Source organism: Vollenhovia emeryi, unplaced genomic scaffold (assembly GCF_000949405.1).
Source record: "Vollenhovia emeryi isolate VEMERY1.0 unplaced genomic scaffold, V.emery_V1.0 DF939139.1, whole genome shotgun sequence".
NCBI classification, from domain to species: domain Eukaryota; kingdom Metazoa; phylum Arthropoda; class Insecta; order Hymenoptera; family Formicidae; genus Vollenhovia; species Vollenhovia emeryi.
In genome coordinates this window covers 214,845-235,934 of record NW_011967227.1, presented here as the reverse complement: position 1 = coordinate 235,934, position 21,090 = coordinate 214,845, and the positions used below count along the sequence as shown (strand labels likewise).

At 40.9% G+C, this 21,090-nt stretch overlaps 1 protein-coding gene across 3 annotated transcripts in view; it reads left to right on the top strand.

Annotated features, from left to right (window-relative positions):
* The window catches only part of LOC105567241 (epidermal growth factor receptor), a 156,978-nt gene that overhangs the window by 73,639 nt on the left and 62,249 nt on the right, over positions 1 to 21,090 (top strand). The window contains exon 1 of one of the 3 annotated variants that reach the window (XM_012021943.1): positions 18,205 to 19,208. The exons of the other annotated variants lie outside the window; for them this stretch is intronic. The gene's annotated coding sequence lies outside the window, so the exon portion shown is untranslated. Of the gene's footprint in view, positions 1 to 18,204; positions 19,209 to 21,090 lie in introns of those variants that run through there. 3 annotated transcript variants of the gene reach the window in all.

Genomic DNA, 21,090 nt, shown 5'->3' with positions numbered 1-21,090 from the left:
ACATTTGTGACATTTTGAAGATTCCTAAAGTCGTACTGTGCGCTGAAAGAACAATTTTCGCTACCGTAACCAATCGTGATTTGCTAAACATATTTCGCTGCATTAACTATAAATTTCTAAACCACAGCAAACGGTTTGCTGTCGCGCCTGATACAATAGGCACAGTAGCAAAGTATTAGCTATCACGGCTAAATATATCAGCTGTCCATATTTTACAACGGAAATTTAGTTACCACATACAGTTTTTAGCTGCGGCAGCTACATTCTTTTCCCGTGTGTAAAACGTCGTCGATGTCTTTGAGAAAAGTTGTTCCGAATGAGATACCTCTGTGTAGAATCTAGAAATTCCAAATACCTAGATAGAAAACTAGATAGATAATCCGAAGGTAAATTTATAAATCGTTTTTACGATATTGTTACGATACCTAGAGATTATTTCAAGAACCTATCCTCGATCCTATCTTATCTACGGCTCTCTAGATTCTATAGTCCGGTGTCCGGAAAAACCTGCATAATTTTACATGTAATTTTTTTACAGTGTAACGTTATAGCGATAACAATCGATACGATTTAGAAACGCTTGACATGGTGAAGCATTGTTTTCTATATGTCCGATTAAAAATACCACTAATTGTATGCTGAATCCTTTACGTGGGCAGAGCGTGATATTAATAAGATATGATCTTGATTTCAGATAAATTTCTAAATTCCCGGCAGTTTTATTTATCTCTAAACACCGCGTAAACGCTCTCCATTACTTGGTAGTCTCTATTACACACTGCTTTTGAAATGCCGCATTAATTAGCATGTTAATTATCACGGCGTTGTCTTCGCGATACGAGGCATCTCTCCTCCCGTACATATGACGAGCGGTTGATTTCGCCTTCCGAGTACCGTAGCCCGCGGACACGAAGCCCCAGAGGCACCGTCGAACGTCGAATGTAATAAATCGAGGCCATTCCTCTTCCTCCGCCTGTGTCCTTGCCCGCTCGGCACCGGCTGAGAGGTTTCGCCGCTTTCCGGGAACGTTGCCGGCGAAGGTGCGAATCGACACGCAAACTAGGTGCTAGACACCCAGCGCAGGTGAAACGGGAAGGAAGAAGAAGGAAGGGAATCGGGAGGGAACGAGGAACATTTACCGAGAACGGCATTGCGCGAGGAGGCCCAGCTCGGCGGAAGAAAGGCGGCTGAGGTCTTTGCCGAGGCGCGATAGCTCGCGGCCGCCTCTTACCGCGGACCGTTACGGAGAGCTTGGTAATTATCGTCGTGCTCGAGAGCTAACAATGCTGCCGACTGTCGAAGTCCGTGCGGCCTACGAAGCGCGAAGATTAGCCGTCGCCCGCTAAAAGGCGTTCGCCTGGAAACGGGGCCCCTCTGACCGAGGCGAACGTGCGAAGGCGCGGATGGTCCGAGCACGCATCGCGCGTTTCATCGGACGAGGCGGAAAGAGACGTCCTTGCTGGGAACGAAAGCGCGAGACGGCTTTGTCGTCCGCGACGCGATGTAGTATACTCGTACATTTTTGAGTTTGCACATTTTTTTCGGATAGCTTTTAAGATAACTGTACTCTGGGAAATAAAAGACAGTTGGCAACTGTCCACAATTGATAATCGAATTATTTGGATTGTTCGTAACTAAATACTAGATTAATATGATTGCGTAACACTTATATTGACACTTTTGGCACTATCCGCCATCAGGAACTATTATGAGCACTAAGAACGTCACGTTTCATTATTTTCCATGCAATCTCTTCATAATAAATGATAAATAAAACGGTGGTAAGACGAGCAACGTCGAGCTGGCGCGATCTCTCATCACTCTCGTACACAATTTGCAATTTTAATGTCTGGTCAGGGGATCCCTATGTCGCGCACGGCGGAGGTAACTTCAGCGTGTAAGGATACGTAACTCGATAGGATAATAACGCGCGACCGATGCAGTCATGCAAATCAGCGTTCAAAAGACACCGGATCCCACGCTACAAATCTTGTGTCGATTGGACAGCACGCGCAGGCCTCCTTGTGCTGTCTCGATTACGAAATGATAATGTAATAATGCTAAACAGATTACATGGACGTGATGTTTGTATGTTACATTACGTAGATACACAGTAAAAAAAATGTTAATGTTAACATTTTTTACGAGTCCCAAAAAGTCCATTCTACATTTTACGTTAAAATAACATCTATCGCGCGTGTTACTTTTTTACAAGTTATAAATGTTAATTAAACAACACTATACTTCACATTTATGTTTGTTTTTTCAACCTTAAGTGCGATGTAATAAAAACAGACGGGATAAGTAAACTGTACGAATAGTTACAAGTCGGAATAGTTTTTAAAGATTTCAGATAATTTTAGAAATATTATACTACATTGAAGCAAGAATCAAATTTTAGTAACACAAGAAAATGTTAACATTTAAACGCACGATTTTTTACTGTGCAATAAGGTAAATAAATGCAAGTTGAACGTATTTTCTTCAAGTTACATTAAACGTAGAAAACCCACCTATCGTCGAAAGGCAATAATTATTATTACAACGATGAAAAAAGTTAAAAGCAAGATTAACTGTTAATTGCAACGTTTATATTTACATAATGACGATTAAAATGTTTGGAAGACTAAAGTAAAAATATTGCAAGTTGCACGGATTAAATACACGGTCACGCATCTTCGTAATATGAAAAAGTACGCGTGATATTTTTTAGGCTCCCTCTCGTCATCCGACACATATTCAACGTTTCAAAGGCACGGGTGGATTAAATTTCTAATTCTACGAAATCACTTAACACTCAGCTCAACATGGGCATGTCTCACGTATCGCTCGTGCAGCCGCGACCGCAGTAGATTGAGCGCGCTTTTGCATGCGCAAACTTTTTTTCCTATCGCGTGCACGGTTACTATTATCAGGATAAACAAGCGGTAAACAAAGGCGCTTCATTAAGATAATGACGATGCTGGAAACGTCCCGTGAAATGAGGGCTGTCCGATCGCGTAGCATTTTCCGTCTCCCTAAATTTCGACACGAAACGCGCGCGATGCCACCGTCCTTATCGGTTATCACTTTAAGGAGCGTAATTACATTAAAATATATGCGGTCTCTCGGCGCATCCGACGGAATATTAATGGCATACGAGTATACGGGCGTATATTCATCAGGTTGCGTCGCTCCTCGGTCAATTCGTCGCATATACCCGCCCTCCGTGTTTACGCGAGAAGGCTTATATAATATTTGAACACGTGACTTGTGCGACGGGGAGCCAACAAAAGTCACCGTGGACAGCCACGGTTAAGCGATCACGGTATATTTGTTTTTTTCATCTGGCACTTGGGTATGCATATGTATACGTATAGTATTCGATGGCTCGCCGTCGCGGCCATTTTCTCGCGTATGACGACCTCACCGTTCGAGGATCGAGCCTGTACGCGGCTCCGATACTGTTACGCCGCTACTCGTAAAGTCGCAGCCGATATTATTCCTACGTACGGCGGTAGTGCTATGTTGACATTCCATTTCCGAAGTTACGACGACTGGCATCGCTCGCTGCATCCGTATTTTTCCAAATTCCGCGCATCTCTATGCCCGATACCGTTTTCACCGAAGAATCTTTTGTTTGCGCAGCCCCGGGCTATTCAAACGCGCTCCCGATATTTCTGGTAATTTTATCAGTTTTACAATTAGCAAATATGAAATGCCTCTGCAATTCGTTTATTTATTTGCAATTGGTTATTAGTTATTAAATGAATATAAATGTCCAAATAATTATATGCCGCGGTTGAAGGAATGCGGCAGTCTTGAGACGCGTATAAGCCGAATGAAATTTGCAGGGAACGATCCTTGACAACGATTAGAATAATCTGTACATTTATAGATTTCCATAATCGCTTTCGAGTTGCACTCATGCGTTTGATCAAATTTCAGTTTATAGTACTTGGTTTACAAACGTAGGGAAGCGTAGCACCAATTGCAAATGGGAGCGAATGCGTGATATCAGGAAGGAACAACGATTCGCAATATTTGACTTGAACATATGGCTGGAAATATTGATAACGCCCGCGATAAAACGTCGTCCAGCAAGAACTGCGATTGGTACAACACTCGATACGAATGCAATAACCGTTGCAGATAATCGAATTGCACGCAGTTGTGTTATCGCCAGGTATACTACAACATTATTCCGGTAAAGTGCAACGTAAATCGTTACACGCGATGTACACATGTGACGATGTGCGTTTTGAATTATCGCCATAATGTATAAATGGCAAAATTACAGTTTTTGTATATCAATACTTTCTTGTGGCTTGCTAGTTTATATAATTATTTTTTAAACGTAACATTAAATATTTAACAAAGATGCCTTAATTCTTTAGGTACCTTTAAAATATTTCATAGTATCGTGCATTTTTATATCGCTGTTTATTGCACAGCGCGATTACAAATCAAACGTTCTACGTGAAAGGCAACTGAAATCAATCGTCGTGGCCGATACATACTTCGGTGACAACAAGTTGAAAAGCATTGCGTCTGTGATTAACCCAGCTCCATCGTCACGTTATCTTGGCGACGCGTTTTATCACGATCAAATATTGATGTGCGTCTCGAATGTCGTCGAAGAAACGCCGAGAGTATCGAACATTTATCATCTCCCTATAATCTCGTCACACTCATAAACCACAGCATAGAGAATTCCCCATATCGTTGCATCCCTCAATGTACACTCCAATTTCCACGTCGGTGAACGCTTATGTTCATGATAGACATTTTCTCGCGTACGCCCGTAATGCATTCTCGATAGACCATCATTCATGGACGGGTATACAGATATCGTAAAAGAGTGACATGCGAATGGGGGTGAAGCGATAAGTTCGCGGAATGGAAGGGTTGCAAAACAAGAAACTTCTGACATTACCTTTCTTTTTCAATCTATTCTCTCCCTTAACTGTGCGATACACTTTTTACAATTTTTGTAAACCATTTTTTAAAAAATCATTTTTATTTTTCGATTCGAAATGTACAAAAATTGCGAACTTTTTACCTCTTCATCGCTACCAAATTTTTGTCTTTGCAATCTTTTTTCATACCACAAGAAAAACAAGTTTCTGAGAACCAAGTTTGGGCTGTATGGACAGTATAACAATTCGAAGCCACGTTGCTTAATGAAAAATTTAATAAGCTCGGTACTCGATTCCCCCCCCCCCCGTCTTCGCTCGGTGATATTTTGCACGGAATTGATCGGTGTTTTTTACTCATAGGTACAATGAATTGCACTTTAAGATCCGCCCACATAAATCCTCCCCGTCTCTCTAACCCCTCCATTCCGCGAATATACTGACCCACTCTCGTACTTGCTTCTATAAATGTTTCAATGGAAATTTGGATTTTTAAACTTGTTTAGTTTCTATTTTAGTAGCGGTTTTGTGTCCTCGTCGAAGTAAATAAAATAGTTATTGAAATAAACATTCTCTGGCGAGCAAGCTCCCAGGAAGATTTCTGGTGACGCCTATGGTCAGCTTCTGCAACTCGCTTCGTCCTCCTATGTGAGATAGCGCGTGCGAGATATTCGTTTCATGAACTGATGATGAAGTCGCTTGCAGACCAACCGTGCGGATAGACTCGCGAGGGAAAACGACGAAGGAAAGAAACGTTGCAAGAGTGATGGAGAGGATGTATGTTCGCGTAATCGCGTGTATATGGCCGCGCACGAGCGTATATATCGGGTGATCTAAGACCTTTAGCGAAACATTCTCAGCAGCGAAGACAACGAATGATGCGATGAACGTCTCGAAGAACCATTTTATTATTAAATAGTTAAATTAAACTGTTCTTTTTCATGCTGCTGAAATTAATAAAGAATGCACGAAGTATTCTGGAAGACACAGCTTAACGTTTCGAGGTAATTTTTTCGCAATCAAAATTTCAAAGAAATAATTTGACAATATTATCTTACATTTTTTATATAAATATTATTTCACGAAGTACTTTAATACTGTTTTAAAAATATTTTCACGAGTAACCGAGTTGTTTTGCAGATTTCTTTCGTGTTATAGTAATACCAATGATATTATTCTATTCTATTTTCAAAAAAAAAAATGAGAACAATGCAAAATTTCTCTATAGCACATATGAAATCATATCTTACGTAGTATTTTACATAACAAGTGACAGATAAAAAACTAGCGTGCATACGTACGTTACATATTTAAGGTATACCGTCGGCTTGATCACCCTGTACATACGACGTGCTTTATCCGGTGGATATACGGCAAGCAACCGGCGATAAGGCGCGGCTAAACCCGCCCAATCAGCTATGTTTCACGGTACTCGCGACATTACCACTTTATATCGCCTATCGTTCTCCATATATATTTGCCCGTTCCACGTGCGTGCACGCCGTCGTCGCATATATATTCGTGCACACGACATATCCCCGCGAGCGTGTGGGTGCGCACACTTTCGCCTGGGATACGTGCCACGGGTGTGTAAAACGTAAACACCGGGGGGACCGATATCGACACGGCACGGCGTGCCCCTGCTTTATGGTATCGCTGATTCCATTTCGAGAGGTCGATCTTTACGAGTCGCCCCGCCAGGAATTTTATCCTCACCGCGCCGTGGTGTCCCGCGAGGATTATTGCCCGGCGAACGCGATCGTATTGTTACATGATGGATCACCCCACGGCGACAGTTGCGCGCATACAGGAAAATACTATAATACCGACTATAAACTGGACATACTAGTCGATCGAGTTTGGCGTCACGTCAAATTCACGTGGCTTTCGCAATATGATTCCATGCGTAGCATAAATATCGACGCGTTGCTCGTTTGAAAATTTAGTAATTTGGTAACCCATGTATCAGTCCGTATCGAATTCATATTAATTTGTATCGTAAGATGCAATCGTAACGCAAGGAACAATAATGATACACTTGTATTAAAACCGTTGTACTCAATTGTCACAATCTTACAAAAGTAGAGTGAGCTAATCACATTGGGTGCGGCTCACGTGCAACAGCTGAAATTATCAAATTAACAAGCAGTGAGGCAATAAATAACCGCGCAGCCATGCAAAGGGCATAGCATGACTCTTAGACGTTCCTATTTCACTAAAATTTCCCTTGCAATTGCGAGCGATAAATCTCGTTTAGCGCTTTCGTTTGACACGTCGGCTAATATATCGGCAAACGTGTGTCAATTTCATTAAAGTAACCCCTTCACAGCTCCCGCCCCTGCCGCCGCGTTCGCCACCCTGTTAATCGTGAGAGACGTTGGTGGCGAGCGGTGTGTCGAAATCGTGCGCACGGTGAGAATGAGTGCCACATGCGGCAGGGACAATTGTAAAATGCCGTGTGTTGCCTAATCCAAGCGCGTTCCCGATTGTACGCCGATTGCACGCCTATGCAACGGCAACAGCACCGAGTCCCAGTGTAGGCGATCTCCCGGCTAGACACCGCTCGGCTAGGCACCTCTCGCGTTGAGTCAGCGATTCCTGACATAATAGCGATCCTCGTCGTCGCGCGGCGAGGTGTCTCCTGCCGTGTCCGTCAGCTCGACACCGGCACACCGTTACGCCGCTGTAGCACGGTAGCGACGACAGGATTCACGTGGCCGTGACGTAACATAACATAGGAAATACCCCAGCGGCGTGTGTCAAACTGAATCTGGCACAAAGCCAGGTCACGACCGAGTCTGAATTCTACATTCCAGAGCCGAGACCGCTGCCCTCCAAGTTGCGCACTCCTTCCTAAAGGCCTGTGTCCACGATGCTAGAATCTTTGATCCAAACAGGCCTTAAGAACTGGTTTCGAACCAATTTGGAATCAGACTAGAGTCAGAGCGATCGCGAGAAATCTGGGCACGCAGCCCAAACTATTATAAAAACTTATTCAATTCCAACAATCTCAAAGCAAAGATACTAGCACAAACGTATATACTTGTTTAATATTAATCGCGGAAAATCTCTCTTCAACTTGTTAAAAAGGAGGATACAATTAACAGCGTCGCATCTTCTGAACGTTTCAACCCATCGGACGTGGAATTCTTCGATCTCGTACGATATGGCGAAGAACGCCTTCGTGTTTCGCCTAATGCGCGATGCAGTAAGCCGCGCGAGCACGCGAGTTACTGCTGATTAGAAATGCATTCGCTCGACTGGTTCCACCGAGCGCGTTCGCCGGCATGCACAATACCCCGAGTGCAACAACGATCGTGAATGCCGGAGCCAAGTTGGCGGACCATCCGCGGCATTCGTGCAATTCGCGGCGTGGGAATGCAATCGAGAGTTAGAAATGCCGATGTACCAGCGACGATATCGGCGCTCGTTGCAACCTGATAATCTACACCACTGGTTCTTCCAGATGTAAAGGTCAACTGAATGATACGCGGCTTTTAGTTCAGAAGGTCCAGCGAGCCGTCTCTTAAAAATGCCACTGTGAGAATAGTACGCGGCTCGCGCAACAAAGTTACCTCCCAGGTGGAACATGTTGATCTTTTTCTTTAACGTTTGTACAACATTAGACACATTTGTAAGAAACATATGTAAAACGTGCACGAACCACGTGCTACCTGAGTTGTTACGTATTGAAAATCATTTTGCTGTAAAATGACTTGTTCAATTTGAAACAATACGATCGAGCTCAAGTCTTTTGTCTTCGGATGCAAATGATTCCGTTTTTAAGCGCACCTTTCATTCACCTGAGTTTAGCTGCGTAGGAATTAATTTAAAAATTAAACAAAAAAAATATTACACCGAAAAAGCAAGCTGATTGAAAATCTCTCGTGAAAACGAAGTAACGCACTCCTCGGAGTCGAGTTTTGAACGTGCTGTATCCCGAGACCAATGCTCAGAGATAATCTACGAGGTTGGACTTCTTGGTATTCTCGCACCTCCGATGGCCGAAAAGAACCCCGCGGTGCCTTAAAGGAGAAGGAGGCGGAGAAAGGAAGGGTCCAGTGCGGAGTTCCCGCGCGATTTATCCGCGCTCTCTTTACGAAATTCTCAGGTATAAGAGCTACGAGGTACCAAGATACGTACCGCACGCGCAGACGGGCAAAACGTAATGATGCAGCCAATCTGCGATTGCATACGTGCACGCACGAGCGTGCGTACGTGCGTGCGTGCGTGCGTGCATGCGTGCGTGCGTGCGTGCACGGCGGAGAACCATACGCACCGCGGGCGCAGATAAGGACAGAAATGGTGGCAATTACCGCAGCGGACCGACGGCACGAGAGAGACGGCCATATTCATCATACGAGGTCATTTGAATACCGCGGTGCCGAGAGGAGAACGAGACGAGACGATAAGAGAGGACGGACGGGAGAAAGGAGGGAGAGAGGATCGTAGGCTTCGACGAGTAAGAAGACACGAGAGAGAGAGAGCGATGGGGAAGGAGAAGGAAGATTCCTTCGTTCAACGTGGAGCCAAACGCTGAGGGAAAAGAGAGAGGCGATGCATCGGTCCAGCGGGGGCGAAGGAGAGGGAGCGTGGGGGAGGGAGAGGGAGAAACCGGTTACAGAAGAAGTAAACACGCGACGGTGATGTTCTACCCTCCGTTCCTCTCCTCGTCGCTACAAAGTGCCGAGAGTCTTCGAGGATCTGGAGTGTGACGTTCCTGAAAAGTCAGCTGCTGCGGCCGAGGAGGAACATGGCGGACGCGACATGGCACGCGCGATCTAAGCTCCTTTTGGAGCAAATACACGTCGCAGGGTTGCTCACCTGTTCCGACATTCAACGCGTTGAGCCCGAGCGCTCGAGAAAAAGGATGACACTAGGCCAAGACCAAATTAATAATGAATTCATAAATATTTTTCTTACTTCGTAAATCCTTTCCTCTTTACAAATGGCTGTTTGAAGAATCAATCACTGTTTGGCGCGTAGTTGCATAATTTTGGCTTATTGCCTCGAATAATCTTTTTGTTTATTGTGTAAATCAATTATCACTTAATTCACTCGAATTATCATTCAATTTGTTATATATAAAAATTTATATTTTATTAAAAAATTACGAGGCTTGATGCCTATTTAATTGGCTTTTTATGAGGAGTAACAAAAATAACCATAGAGAAAATTCGTTGCGGAGCCGTCTTTAAAAAAAAATGGAAGTTTTGAATGTTTACCGTCATGAAAATGTCTTAATTTACCGTGCATTTTCTTTAAGTCTAGCACGTTCCGCGCGTGCGAATAATTGATTTGTGAAAAAGAACCACCATGAAATCACGATTCTAATGGCAGCTAATTGCTAACTTATCGGCAGCATCGAGTCAAAAGTTAAGGTTTCTCGGTTGAGCGAGATAAATCTGCTGACATATTGATGATCGCGGCATGATTCTTGTCCGGGTTAATACCCAAAAAATTTCGAAGCCTGGCTCGTTCTTTCGATGTAGTCGTCGATTGAAAGTAGCTTCCTCGCTGACTTTAAACCCCGCGCGGGCTTCGAAGCAAAAAGCAGCTCCCCGTGATACCGTGTCGTATGTCCGAGCATGTGTCAAGAAATTGGCTTGATGTTGCAAAAAAGATCGATAGTGAGGAAGCGGTTTCGCGAACCGTTTTCAAGGAAGCTGACGTTAAAAATAGCTCTTTAAGCTTTTTTACTCTCTCTTTTACGCTACATTGGCGCTGACAACTTTTATTTTCGTATTTAACATTAAAACTGTATCAGTTCTTTTTTAATGTCGGTTGACAAAATTTTAAGAAATCTTATTTAATATTTTCATATTGGCAGATAGTACTAGTCGCATGAATTATCTACGTTCTCGTTTCAGTTTTTCCAAAACTACAATTTTAACACGTTTTACGTCGCGTGCCGTCATCACGGATGACCCACTCTGAACCGTAGTATAACTAGTATGCCCACTCTGTCATTTGTTTCGTTTTGCGTCGATCCTTTCTGCGTATCCGCCATTTCTTTGGTGGAGCCAATGAGACGGATATTGTATATGTGGTGGTGTGAAATCAGTGTGACAGTGTAACAGGATTTTATACCAAAAATATGGCGGAATACCACGTGATCGAAACCAAAAAGATTAGAGGCCCGACAGAGAGTGGGCATACTAGTTGTACTATGGCTGAACTTGCCATTCAGGTCGTCTAATACTTTGAGTATAGAATATTCACATGGTGCACCATCGACGGTACACGAGGCGTGTGCGTAAATGGACAGTCGCGTAAAAAACCGACGTGGAGCTTATTAAAAAGATGCTCTCGGCTAAATTTTACACCCATGCTCCTTACTTGAAGAAGTCACTATCAAGCGGCTGAAGCGAATGCACATCCACCGATTTCACATTAAAACTTTATCGCGCTCTTACGGACATTATTGATGCCGAGTTTTATTAGTCGCCATAAAACGATTTCAGATTCGGGATTCACATTAATGTGAATGTATTCTGAAATGTACCGCTACTGATTTCTCAATAGCCATAGAATCTATCGACGAGACAATCGGAAAGATTTTAAGAGGAGTACAAGACGCATTATCGAATGGTTTATTCGAGCTGCAGCTAATTTTAATTCCGCGGAGAGATATTGTCGAAGTTTTCCTCACGGAATACCGGTGGTTTCGTGAAAAATATGCATTTTGTAGCAATCCGGCGTAAAAGACAGCCACATACTTAATCGTGCTACCGATATTCATACGAGCACGTTTAATACCGATTAAGCGTTCATCGATCCTATAGTTTGCCGTCTATTTATTAAGTGTGATATCGATATAGAAATACCTCGACCGCTCTCGATCCAGCTAATGGTCGAGGGGGCGTCCTACTCGATGCCTTCGTAAGGGTGTTTCTCTTCCAGATGCTTTAGTCCTCTATCGGCGCGCTTTGTGGAAAGAGGCGCCGTGTTTCGTTTCCTTTCCGCAAATATTGATCATTCGTAGGACGCTGTGGGTAGCGGCGGAGAGGACGGCCAGAAGGGCCCCGCTAAGTTCCATGCTATTAATTATTCCACCGACTATCTATTAGAGAACACATTTCTCTTATTTCCTTTTCTTCTCGTTTCTTTTTTATTCCCATGAAAATTGTTGCACTTATGTTACCTTTTAAAATTTGTAGACGCAAGACCTTTTTGTACATATCCGAATGTTGAAGCAATTAAATGATAATAATTTACGTTGTATTAAAATTTTAATTTATAGTAATTATCCTAAAGTGGTTTTATAATTTTCCAAGATGTTTAAATTTGAGAGCAGTTAAAACTCTTGTAAGTTAACGCAAAAATGGATTTCTCTGTGAGTTGTATCTCGGCAACCAAAAAAATCCCTTTTTCAAAATAAAAGTTTTCTTAATAATGCGACACCTTATTGACCACGATTGATCTTTTGTTACTGTCTGTGATAGTGGACAATGTTTGTCGGTAACAATACAATAGATAATTGGTGTTTCCCACACAGCAAAACAAGTTTCAGAAAGCTTTCCGAAAGGTAACTTGGAAATTAATATTGAAATGTAAAATTGAAATCATTCAGAAATAACTTTGAAACGTTTCATCAAAATCACATGTCATTGAAAGCTTTCCAAAAGATATCTTGGAAATTAATATTGAAATGTAACATTGAAATCATTCAGAAGTATTTCTGAAACGTTTTATCGAAATCATTTATGATTCTTCTCACTGAAATATTTCAGAAATATTACAAAACATTTCAGAGAAATATTTCGTACGTAATCTCTAAAACATATGTTATTGAAAGCTATCCAACATATAACTTGGAAATTAATAGTGAAATGTAAGATAGAAATCATTTAGAAATATTTCTGAAGCATTTAAGAGATATTTCCGAAGCATTTAAGAGATATTTCTGAAGCATTTCAGAAATATTTCCGACGCATTTCAGAAATATTTTCGAAGCATTCAAGAGATATTTCTGAAGCATTTCAGAAATATTTCAGAAACATTTATGATATCTCATCTACGTGGACATTTCATGTATCTGAAACATGTCTGAAATATTTTTTTGAAACGTTTCATATTTCATTGACAGCAGCTTTTGAGAGCTTTCTGAAATATTTCGGTGCTGTGTGGGTTGTACATGCTGAAAGAAGTGCATAAAGGTTAGACGACAAAGAGCAATAGAGAATGGAATCGAAAAGGGAAAGAAGAAGAAAATAATGCACCAAGTTATCCTACGGTATATTTTTTGCATATACTTCTACCTGACTCGATGTAACTCGATGTTTGGAGGCCTGTAACTTATGGGTGTACGAGAGATTCTCCTAGAAGCCTTACACAGAGGAACGCCATTTTTCACTTTATTTCAGTCCTGACGCGCAATTCCTAGCATTAAATAAATAATTGTACCTACAATCATTATTAATGAATTCTGAGAAGCAGATCCAAAAGAGTTTTGGTTCAAAAAATTTTTTAAGTATTGAAAAATACTAAGAAATATTTATCTATTGTATTTCTATTATATTCTTTTTTCGTCTTGTGACCGAATAGAATAATAATACTCGTATTGCATTCTACAAGCTTTTAATTCAAGATTCTCTGATATTTGGTGATACTTTGGTTCCACAAAAACGAACATTTTAAACCGAAACAGAATTGGAAAACTGCATTCCATACCTTTGCAGCAACTGCACTGCCATTCATTATCGCACTAGTATTTAACCTTAATGCAATAAGACGTTGCTCCATAAATTCCCTACTTGTCTGGCCTAAAAGAGCGATATGATACGAACTCAGGTTCTAAACTCGATGCGGGGAATTTTTTTTGAGCCCTGAGGTAGCGGCGCCATTGCTCTCTCTCTCTCTCTTTCTCTCTCTGAACCGGTATTCTCTTCTGGGCAGTATTTTAGTCGCTCTATGCCCATGGTGTACCCAGCGCCTAAGTCCCATGGGGGGAGTTACCTGCATCAACGACGAGAGAGCCGCGGTGCGAGATGCCTTGAGGGCACTTTTGCCACTCTTCGTGTTCTCGTGCCACGCTCTCGTGGTTCAACAATGGATCAGCATGAGAGATACCGCAGACTGGGTCCATAAGGACGCGGATATAAGCTCTATCTGCCGTTCTCTTGAAACAAAGCATCCAATCGATGCACTCGATTCGTCCCGTCGCTAAAAATATGAAATTTTGCGAGCTACTTATTGTTAGACTGAAAAATAGATTATTGTATTATGTAATGAATATTCTCCATCGCACACCGTTTCTCTTTCGTAAATCTTTCCGAAAAGTTGCCATATATGTATCTTATAAATATTTAAAAAGTCATATTTTTGCAAACAGGTATAAAATAAAATGTTTACAACTAAACGTTTTAAATTAATTGGTGCTGCTTAAAATCGAAAAAGAAATCAGACAATGTACAGCGTATTCATCGTTGAAGTATTATAGTGATTATAGCTTCTCAAGTTTTACGGACGACTTCTCAATTTTCATCATTTGAACATTTGATATAAAATGATATCGAAGAACTCGATAATTTGCAATTCCTTTCAGTTGGTCGCCAACCTTTTTCAAAGCCCTAGAGAGGTGCGATCGTGTTGCTTTTATTTTATTCGTGCACGCGAAATTCCGCGCGGTTGTAATCGAAATACGGAGAGTCTAACGTTCCTTTGTAGAGTTTCACAAAACAAAATAAGATTGGTCCATAAATCGAAACCAGGATTCCTTTCCTGACAGATAGTAAAAATGTTTCTTCCCTTCGCGGCGCACGCCATCGTCGGGACTAGATTCTTTCAATATATCATATATCCACAATAGTGTCAAAGAAGCCAACGATGCTCTAACCTTCTCGCGGTACATTTTTAAAGGCGACAATTGACTTCATTAGTTACCGAAGTTTTGAGCTATTGTTATTAGAATTGCCCGATCACTTTGTGTGAGAGCGTAGTCAATCGATACTAAACAAGCCTAAGGATAGTGAAACCACCTGAAGGGAACAATGGCCATCGGGTTAGTGGCTGGCGCCATCACCATCTTTTATCGTTAAAATTAATGACGGCAAACTTTTGCAACGTTTACAAAGCTGAACGCGTCATTTTGGCCAACTTTTATCCTTACTTTTTGTAAGTGTTACAAAAATATTATAGCGTATGTGTACAATTACCGTAAACGAAGCTTGTGTGTAATATATTCTCTTTTATAAATTACAATTAATATAATTTATATTAATACGTTTCGTTACTCCATTTCGATATTTCATTCTTTTCGTTACTACTTCTTTCACATTATATCACGCATGATCTTTGTGGCGTATGAAGCACGTATGTTTAATCAACCAGGTACCGTTTCAACAGAAATCCCTCGGCGTTGTTAAACAACGGGCAAAGTAGTTCCTCGAAAGAGTTCCGTAAGAAAAGTATGCGTGGAAGCAAGAATTCAGGTATAAACGAACGGATGCATGATCACGACGTAGGGAGCAAGACGAAATGGATAATGCCGAGAATGTGTGAAAGAGGAAAACAAGTAGCTAAATTTAGGTCCACGCACTCTCGTAACCACCTGTTGATTTCGGCAAGGACGCAAGATCGCCCTTGCATAATTTTACTTATATACAAATATACACATAATAAATCTTTATAGGAAACTCGCATCAAGCACGGGGCATTCAATTTTTTTTTTATGTTATACGAAACGTTACATGCACCTTTCTAAAATCGGATAAAAAGAATGTGATATAATAAATTGGGTTTAAAAATGAAACGTTCACAAAGTATCAAATATTGTAGCAAATATTCCATCATTTTTCTATCGTTATATTTTATGAAAATCAGAATTTATATATACAGAAGTTATACTTTGATTTTAATTTGTATTAATATTTGTTTGTAATAGAAAAGCATTCAGAGATGACGACAAAAAAACATACCGATTTTACTAAGCCTATAAAATTTTAGAATTACAGTCCGCTGATATTTTATCGATCGCAGGTATTTTACCTTCACAGTAGGGAGTAACTATGATCCTTTAACGATGCTTTAACTTTCGATACACCTCTAAAGGAAAAATTCGGCTTTTCAGGTATCCAAATTTTCTATCGTTGTTCCTGCATAGCTAGGCGTCTAGATGTGTCTGCGAGAATAGATTTTATGTGGTCTGTCGGTGCTAAACAATATCTCACGGATAGTCAAACCACTTGAAGGGACAATAGACGAGAGCTGTCCCGCAAACATAAGGCGCCGAGGGTAAATCCAGAGACGGCTAGCCTGGAAGACCGCTCCAGGTTACAAAGCTATCGAAAGGGGATAGTCAGGCACCTGCTGAACACCAGCATCCCTTGAGAACCGAAATCTCTGTCCGTATCGTGGCTAGAGATTGTATCTGGTTGACCTGAGCTTAAATTAGCACGATTCTGATCGGGCACGTCATTTTATCTTATATAAGAAATATAATATTACGAAATACAATAGAGATGAAGGAAAATGTAGTAATAACGCATTAGAAATTATTTGTTGAAACTACTCGAATGCTTTGATTATATTTTCATGTTATTTGTTTATTCCAGTATATACTATATATATTTTCATAGCAGCATGTGATAATGGGATACCTGTGTCGTTCCTAGCATGTTAATTGACTATCAAGTACGTGATAATCACAGAAATCTATTGCATAAGGAAATACAGTTATAAATGTAGCACTAATTTCTCCTTTACTGTTACTTTCTATTAAGCGACGTAATTAAAAAATCTAAACGCGTTATTAATCTTCCTTTACGTTATATTGCAACCTAAAGCACCACTTGAATGGCCTATCAAATGTGTAATTTGCTGAACATAATTGTCAGCGTTTCTTTAGCTAATTTCATAAAGGGGCTGAAGAAATCGATAAATGCGTTGCACATTTGCTCTTTCGTGGAATATCTCTCGACAAGAACATATTTACGATAAAACAAGCGTGCATATCGTGAAAAGGGCAAACGGTCGTTGTACGCTTCGTGTTGCTGCAATTTTTGAGATGCAACGACGAGAGTTCCTTCCTCGAAGCAACTTCGCGGGAATGGATTCTTCTTGGAAACCGAACACGATGTATTTTCACGCCTGTCTAACATGGCTTTTACGTAACTCGATTACAGATTCTTGCCAGTCCTCCTCTCGGTACATACATCCGATTAGATACACACTGAAACTATGATATAGTACTTTACAGCTCATTATTTCTATTCTAATTATTGCCCCAAACATTTTCGACATTACGTAAAGGTAATGAAAATTAGATGTACGTTGTACTTATTATCAAAGTAAGATATTTTCTTTATTTCTAGCTGTATATATTATCAGAAATAGAAATAGTGCTCAGTCGAGTTAGCCGCTTCTCGTGTGCTCTTATTTCATGCCATTTATTATATCTAGAGTCTAGACACAATTAATAAGAAATATGTAAATTGCGTTTATTATGCCATCATATTATTTTAGAAACAAATACACAGCGATATGTACAAATCAATTGCCGCTTAAACAATATTTTGCAGTTTATAATTGTCAGGGATAATTTTGTCAAATAATTTTTGATGCCTGGAATTATATGTTCCACAGTACATTTTAAAAAGTGTAAAATGACTAAGACGCGCAAAATAGGTTGTCATCTTATTTTTTATAAAAGCCAACTCGATTAATTTAATATTACTGGGAACATATTCGGAACCGCTCATCATCAAATTAAACACTTCTTCGCAGGAACAGCATCTACACCCCCGACCTTTCCATCCCCGCGGCATCTTCAGATTCTCTCCCGTATCTTCTCCACGAGCAGAACATATGCTTTTCTTCTTTTTTTGGTCCAGATGCATCGCACGCAACCCCTCAGGTGTGTGGTGCTCGATTTGGTCTTCTGTGCGATATCGCACGAACGTACGAATGTATCCTACACCTACTACTGCAAGTCAGAAGCTTTGGCGCGACCAGTGTGCGTGTACGTATGTGTGTATACCTGCGTGTTGTATGTACCTGGCTAGAAGAGCAAAGTAGGAAGGGGGGGACGAACGTTCTACGAGGTAAGACGAAGAGATGGAGGAGGTGCGAGAAGGAGGATGGTGGGAAGCTGGACGGAGGCGAAGGTGTGCGAGGCAGGGAAGTTAAGAGCTTGTCTTCTGCTTTGCGGCGTTTCAGAGGAGCGGCGCGGTGGGGCGAGAGGACCAAAGAGGCCCGACGGCGGCAAAGGAGAAGGTGCTCGGCCCTGCCGTGCCCCGCTGCGCGGATGATGATGACGACGGTGGTGGTAACCGGTGGTGGTGGTAGTAGTAGAAGGTGGAAAGGGCGAGAGAAGGAGAGACGGAGAAGACGAAGCGCAGGAGAGGCGAAGAGAGAGTCCTGCTCAGCGTGGACCTGTGCGTCGTTGCATGGCCGACCTGGAGACTCGCTCTCCGCAAGGTGAGACGCGCGGACCAAAGAGGAGGCCTCGAAGGATCGACAGGAATTCTCGTGAAAGCTGACTCTTCCTCTTTCGCATGCTTCGCGATCGCGCGCGCCCGTGTTCTCCTCCGGCCGTCCCTGTCATTCCTCTTTATCCGACGTTGACTCCAACTTCTCTCTTCGTGTACCAACGAGTGAGTGATTTATACTTTTTACCGCGAGGAATCTCCTAACTTTCCACAAAGTGTTCTCGATGCAGTTCCGCCACGGAAGTGAGTCCAGATCGTTATTTATCGGTGAAAACCCCCCATCGTTCTTGCACTGAACAGAATTAAACGCGCGTGCTCATCCTCAAATTCGTTGGAGTTTCCATGGAGTGAATGAAGTACCTTGGATTAGAATAAATCAAACTCTCAAGTAAGCTCGTCGTTGGACATCTTCGTGGAAGCGACGTAAAATGCAAAGTCAACACGTTCGACCGTGATAACGTGTGCATACGTTAGAGTGTAGCTTCTCTTATCAAGCGCATGAAACCGATCTCTCGTACACCCGTGATTTTATGCGCGCGTATCCGTCAAGAGAAGTCTACTTCTTCACATCAAGACGCCTGACAACTACGATCGGCGAACCGTGTCAGTCGCCTCGTGTCACGTAGGATTTCTAAATCGATGCATCTTTTGGTGCTGTCTCGCCAAGTTTCGCTGCTCTGCGGAAGGTGAACAGTGTGTGTTTCCTCGGTGGCGTTAAAGTATATATTCGAATACCTGGTGCGCGTAAGTGTGTGCACATCGCTAGCTCAGAAGACTCGTCGCGAAAGTAAACGTTGGAATTTCCTTTCGGAGTCTCTGCCAAGACAATCACGTACGTTTCGTCTTGGATTTATCTCGCAGCCCACATGAATGTTAAACTAAGGTGAGTGAGACGCACGCTTTTACACTATGAATTTGCGGAACCGCGCCGTCGATATCATCTGCCATCTTTACGCGCCAAATTGCGACGAGTGTGGAGTGTTTACATTCGTAATGTGATTTTGCTGCTGCAGTGACCAATAACATCGGCTCGCGTATGAAACTATCTCTCGCACATGTCTGACATGTTTTCACTGCAAATGATAAAATATTTAAACATGAAAATTTCTATTCCTATTATAATTTAATCGAGGGGGAAACCGCTGAGGGCATTGTGGTGTACAGATTTGCGGCATTACCGGGCATTACTAGGGCATTTTTGGGGCATTACGTCTTGCTGAGGCATTATAAAGATAAAATAAGATAAAGTAAGATACAATAACATAAAACAAGATAAATAAGATAAAAGAAGATAATAAGATAAAGTAATGCCCACTGGGCATTAGTGTACAAGATTTTGGTCAGCGGTTTCCCCCTCGAATTTAATGCTAAACATAACCGTGTTCTTCTCGCAATATTTTGGTTATCAAACCTTTTCTTCTTAAACAAATAGAATAGCACCTGCTCTTACATTTAAAAAATAAATCGCATTCACTATCCCTTTCTAAATCTAATAACGTAATAAAAACACGTTATAGTGAAATATTATGAAGTGATACGCTATAACGGTCTTTTTCCCACAAAAATACTTGTGTCCCTAACAAATGAGAATTCTTTCTCGAAATCTCAGTTTGAGAGGTCCGTAAAGATTAGATGAAAATAGTTTCTTGACTGCACAATGCCGACGAAGATTTTTCATGAAGATTCTTAGAATTCATTTTCCCTTGGTAAATTACTGAAAATTGGGGAGACAGAGAAACAAAGATTAGGAAGAGCTGAAAGATTAGCTAAACTAAGATTAAAGTTTAGCGACGTTTCAGAAATCGGACCTAAAAGATATCACGTAGCATTCTTCGAGCTGTTAGATAAAAAACGACACTTTTACAAAGTATAACAAGGAGGACCATTAGATTTAATATCTGTATCTGATAGACAAACATGTACATGTGTAATGTACATTAGACAATTATTTTATTAACATAAATCTATATGTTTATAATTATAAAATATTCCCTTTATTGAAAATATAACTTATTTGTTTATTTAAAGTTAGACAAGTTGGTATTGTTAAAACATGTTAGTAATTTATATAAACATAATTTTTTTATCGACAGATTTATTCGTTACATAAGTACGTAAATTTCACGTGTTCCGCATGTAATGTGTTTTTCACAATTCAAAGATGAGATAATTGCAGTAAACTCCATTTTTTATACATATATCTATAGAGTTACAAAAGCTATTTTCAACTCCCCGAGCTAGTGTGTGTGTGTGTGTGTATTTATGTTACGATATATACGTAAATAAGTTCGTACAAAGTAGACTTTTATTAATTTATTCCGTATATTCTAAATTATTTAGCATACATATGTAGCTGAATAAATTTCTCGCGCGTATAGGGTGTTATTAAACTCAAGTTAACTAGTTTCACTAATGTTTCCTGCGTCGCTGACATTTAATAAAGTAGCTTTATTGTCAACACGCATTAATAATCGTAAATCATCAGTATATTTTGAATACAAAAATTCTTAGGTTATATAGTGAGTGTATAAATGTTTTTCGTTGCAAACTTCGATTAAATAATTAAATTAAATAAGAAAATCTGTGAGTTACTGAAAGTGTCATCTCTAAAAACTTCAAATTCACGCTCGAGTCGTTAGAAATTAGTATCGAATCGCTACATATTTTGCCAAATATATTAATAAATAAACTATTAATGTATAACATGTAGTGGCATAGAAAATCTATATACTATATATCCAGAAGTATATCAAACATGCGACGAA